Source organism: Octopus sinensis, linkage group LG1 (genome assembly GCF_006345805.1).
Source record: "Octopus sinensis linkage group LG1, ASM634580v1, whole genome shotgun sequence".
Lineage (NCBI taxonomy): Eukaryota > Metazoa > Mollusca > Cephalopoda > Octopoda > Octopodidae > Octopus > Octopus sinensis.
Window position 1 is genome coordinate 44,016,039 of NC_042997.1, and position 5,976 is coordinate 44,022,014.

Genomic DNA, 5,976 nt, shown 5'->3' on the forward strand with positions numbered 1-5,976 from the left:
ACATGCAAACACTTGCCACTTATTAATATAAGTGAAAGGAAACAATTCCAACCAGCCAAAGAATGAAGAGGGATTCGGTTCACCGCAAAACAAGCTCCGAAGAATGACAGGAGAAATTACACGAGCAAAAGTCTATATGAAAAACAAATGTTCCCCAGAACTTGACATCTCTCTCTCTCTCTCTCTCTATATATATATATATAAACACCTGAACTGTCCGTGATTGCGCAAAAAGAATTAAAAAACCAAAACTTCAACAAAGATTAAGGTAGTTATTAAGCAAACTAATTTGTTAATTAAAACAGTGCTGTGACAGTGTAGCATCGCCTTCCTTCTTCTTCTGCTGTCAAAGACGGTGTGGAATGGAATAATATATAAAAGAAACAAACAACAAGAACAACAAAGAACCAAAAAACAATTAGCGTAGATATATCGATGCAGTGATCTGAGAGAGAGACTTCTTGCAGTGAGCATTGCTTCCGCACTGGCGCAAATACCCAGTCACAATATAGTTCCCGGAAAAACGCAGTCGGTCGTTGAAGGATTCTGCTTTCGATATGAAATCCCTGCTAGATTGTCTTTTTCGCTTAAATATAATGTATGTTTCTGTTTTCGTCTTCGCTCCGTATATTTTATTGTAACAGTGACCTTCAGCAGCATCTGTGATTAGTAGTTGTTGTAGTAGTAATAATAATATTATTAATAATAATAATAATTATTATTATTATTATTATTATTTAAAATAATGGTGATGAAGATGATAATGAAATCATTGTCCCCACGAACTGATAACCCGTGTACGCGATACTAAAACCTTCATGTTCACCAGTGGTGTCTGTGTTCCTCGGTGTGTCTGTAACACTTAGTCGTATCTTCCTCTGACGTGATGGTCGCAGCGAAAAACGAAAGTAACTGATCACTGGATTACTAAAATAATCTCATTTCACTGTTACACACACACACCGATTCATAAATACACACACACGCACGCACACACACTTTCTTTGTGTATATACACATGTATACATGATATACATATGTGCGCGTGTATACATCTACATGTTTAAATAAACCTCCGTCAGATAGAACTGGGCATACAAAGAAGGTAAGTTTCCCCCTTACATGTTCATAGAGTCTTTTGTGGGAACAAGCATGCTTGTGTACATCGTTATAAGTTTTTGAATGTCTCACATATATATCTAAAGAATTCACAGATCTCTACCCGATGTTTACTAGAGGACATACCATTATCTTCCTCTCGATATTAGGAATTGTGAAATTAGACACATTTTTCTTTTCCTCTCATTCTCGCTATATTTATCTGTCTATCATGCGTGGATATTTTTTCTGTTCATTTTTGTTTTCTTTCTTTAGCAAGAATGAATGAATGAATGAATTTATATATCAGTGTGCATACGTATGCATATGTAAATTTATCATATAATGTGAGTACGCGCATGTGTGTATATATATATATATATATATGTATAATGTAGCAGGACACAGCATGCTAATACTGTTTTTGTTTGGTTAGTTGTATATCATCTCTCTGCCTCTCACACATAAATATAGTGACTGCTATATACCAAAATACATGCGTTCATACAAGGACAAAGCAGCAAATTCGTTTTTCTAACTTCTGTCTCTCTCTCTCTCCAATAAACATAAAAATAGGTTTATTATTCATTTGCTACACTGCAAGCGTTTATTATACACGCAGCAAAACACGTTGTTAAGAATGACAATGTTTAGAAATTGGATAATGTTTCGGCATTGTGTGTGTGTATACGCACAAAGCTAAAACATACACACACCGTTGTGGTATAATCCTTTACTCATCATCCACACAAACCATTTATTCTCATGCAATCACTTGCCCAAACACACGCACGCACTTGCATCTACCATGCATGTGTTAGGGTCTTCTCTCGCTTCTCAATATACCTTTCACAATCCATATCTAAAACATGATACAACGTTTTAGAAACCTCAGAGGCAATCTTATCAAAGTCGCCGAGGCCTTTGTTGTGCTCTGTGTGTGTTATATGAGTTGCATGTCAGCTGTTAAGTGTCTTTGAGTTAGTCACCACCACCACCATCGCCACCGCCACACAGCTTTATCACAATAGAATGGTGATTCGGTCGTGGTATCCCTTACTGACTGACTATCTTTACGTCTCTTATCGTTTCACTGATACATCGTCACCTCACAATACAACACGCATGCAGAAAACAGTTTGCTACCCCTACACAATTTAGTAGAAAACGTGAAGTTGAGATTCAAACAAGATCGGAAACTTAAAAAAAAAATACAAACACATCTAGCCAATTTTGAGTCGGTATTTATCACCCTTTTTTTTCTCTTTTGTCGCGTATATATACTATATATATACTATATATATACTATATATTTATAAGTGTTATCAGATATAGAATTAGTGAACGGGCACATTAGTTATAATACTTGGTTGTGTCTCGGTTTCAAATTGATTTGCAGATGATGGAAAGCAACGTGGATAGATATTTTACATTTATTAGGTTTTTTTTTCTCTTCGTTTTGAGGAATAATTTATTTTTAGAATGGGTCTATTTATAGAAATTTATCTCAGCTATATAAACGATTTTCTACTCGGTTGAAAGAGGGTTAACTGGAACCTTGTAATGTATTATGCGCTTGCAGCTCGAATTAGCAGTATTAAAATCAAGTGAAATGCTTTCAAACGTATTGAAATCGCTGCGTACATTTCCATAATATCACACACACACAGTATTTACGCCACTTTCCCCTTTCATATATATATATATCAATGAACAGTGAATGTGTGTGTGTGTATATATATATATATATATATATATATATATATATATATATACATATACATGTATATATATATATATATATATATATACAATATACATGTATATATATATATATATATATATATACAATATACATGTATATTATATATATATATATATATATACAATATACATGTATATTATATATATATATATATATACATGTATATATATATATATATATATATATACAATATACATGTATATTATATATATATATATATATATATATATATACAATATACATGTATATTATATATATATATATATATATATATACAATATACATGTATATTATATATATATGATATATACAATACACATGTATAATATATATATATATTGTACATATATTATATATATATATATATTGTACATATATTTATATATATATATATTGTACATATATATATATTATATATATTGTACATATATATATATATATATTGTACATATATATATATATATATTGTACATATATATATATATACATACATATTGTACATTTATATATATTATACATAAATATATTATACATATTGTATATATATTATACATATATATATTATATTATACATATATATATTATATATACATATTGTATATTTATTATACATGTATATATATTATACATATATATATATTATACATATATATATTATATTATACATATTGTATATATATTATACATATATATTATATATATATATATTATATATACATATTGTATACATATATTATACATATATATATATATTATATGTATGCATATATATATATATGTATATATATATATTATTTTTATATATATATATAAATAATTTCATGTCTGTCTATCTACATTCTCTCTCTTTATATCTATATATATCTATATATATATATAGTCATAAGAGATAAAGATATGTGTATATGCACATAGTAGATGAACATATAATGTCAACTCCAGAGTGCACTGAGTGCATTATTTTACTTGGCTCCAGCACTAAGAAGGTCACCAAGTAACTTGCAAGACAAAGACATCTCGACTCGGAGTGGGAGTAGCATTGAGAGAGGTGCTATCTTGCCTGGTGACAAGTTGAAGTATGGTGGGACAGAAACAGAGGAGATGCCTGGCTGCCTCAGTGAGGGAGAGAGAGAGGGAGAGGGACGCTGGTGAAGATGTGTTGGTGCATACCCACAAGGGACCGGCAAAAGTAAGTGATGCAAAGGATTGGACAGAGTGAGTGTGCTGGTAAGGTTTGCAAGAGTGCAAAAAGGAGTGTGGAATAGAGGGGAGAGAAATGAGTTGTTGGGGGGGGGGTGAGACTCGCCAGGGACAGGTTTTGTGCAGAGCATAGATGCATATAACATGTCTATGATGTTTCATCTTTGCTTTGACGATTGGGTATCTTTCCTGTGCCACAAATCACCCGTCATCTCAGTCCTTTGTCATCTCCTTTGTGAGGCTCAACATCTGGAGGTAATTTTTCATCCCTTCATCCCATCTCTTCTTGCTGGGGTCATCCTCTCCCATAAGTTTCATTCACATTTGGTGACTGACATTTCTTCTTTATGCAGCTGTCTTCATCCACATGCATCGCGTGACCATATCAGTGCAGTCTTCTCTCCTGCACACCACATCTGGTGCCTTTCATGCTCAAATTCTCTTTCAGCACATTTTCTCTTTGTTGTATACGAACACTGATGCTTCCCTGTTCCAGTGGAGCCTGCTAGCTTGTTTCTTTCAAGCCTTCACAGATCCCCTGCATTCACAGCCAAAAGCTTGGGAACAAAATTTGCTTGGGAGGTGCAAACCCAGGCACAAAGGTTTCTACAAACAAAGTCTTATTGTTTATTTATTTATTTATTTTTGTTCTTTGTGAAGGAACCTAACTTCAAGCTATGTTTTACTGATCACTTTTTATACACTGAAAAAAGGATTTTGATTTTGCATCCCAAAAGAATTTTGGGAGATGTGCTTGTGCCCCTTCTTCTCAGGGCCATGTTCACAGCACATGATTCTTATCATGTAGCATTGCCATTCACACACAAGCATTATACAATCTGCCTTTCATTCTAAACTCTCTCCATCCTACTCTTATTCTGGCAACCTCCTCCATTGCTAATTTGATCATCTAGGCAATAAAAACTATCTGCTACTTCTAAAGAACCTCTTGGGCATTTGATGAAATCTTTTTTCTGTGTGTTCTTAATCTTCTTTGCTCCTGTGGATCTGCTACACACAAAGTCCACTTCCTCTGTTAATCTTCCTGTGATTCCCTGGCACCTCTGATGTGTCCATACTTTGTACTCGACATACAGTGTGGAATTTCAAGCCATACCATTCCCAAAGGTTTAAGTAATTTGTTTGTTTTCTTGCTTACTAGAACCTTGGTCTTCTCCAAAGTTAGTTTTAAATCCATTGATTCCAGGTTTTGCTTCCACACCTAGTATTTCTTTTTTAATTCTACTACAGGTTCAGCTACATGAACAAGGTTATCCCTTTAGAGGAGGTCTCATTGGTAACCAGGCTTAAACTCCTCTATTATGGTCTGGAGGACTATGATAAATAAGAAGGGACTGAAAAATGAGCCCTGGTGACACCCACATGCAAATTAAATTCGTTGCTATACTAATTACTCTCACCTTACTGACAACACCTCTGTACGTGGCTTGGAAGATCCTGCTAGCCATTCATCTAATCCAAACATCCACAGTAACTTCTAGATGAATGAGCAGTCATATATATATATCATCATCATCATTTAATGTCCATTGTCCATGCTGGCATGGGTTGGACGGTTTGACTGGGCTGGCACGCTGGAAGGCTGCACCAGACTCCAGTCTGATTTGGCATGGTTTTCTACACCTGGATGCCCTTCCTAACAGCAACTACTCAGAGTGATGGAATGAGCACATATATTTTATTGTGTATGGAGAGAATCATTCTGTTTTAATGCTTTATTAATTAACACTGAATAAATAAGTAAATGAGTGGAAATCGAACCAGTGGGTGTGTTAATTAAAACAGAATGACTCTCCGCGGACACAGTAAAATATGCTTCAACACACGAATTCACATAACGAATCTTCCAAACCAAATACAAAAACATGGATATATATACAGATATATATAAT

At 33.6% G+C, this 5,976-nt stretch overlaps 1 protein-coding gene across 5 annotated transcripts in view; it reads left to right on the forward strand.

The window, feature by feature from the left end:
- The first annotated feature begins 271 nt into the window (after positions 1-271).
- The window catches only part of LOC115213053 (transmembrane protein 164), a 102,171-nt gene continuing 96,466 nt past the window's right edge, over positions 272-5,976 (forward strand). Inside the window, exon 1 of one of the 5 annotated variants that reach the window (XM_036500640.1) lies at positions 272-1,105. The gene's annotated coding sequence lies outside the window, so the exon portion shown is untranslated. Of the gene's footprint in view, positions 1,106-2,130; positions 2,340-5,976 lie in introns of those variants that run through there. The other 4 variants (XM_029781963.2, XM_036500646.1, XM_036500620.1 and 1 more) reach the window with 4 other exon arrangements.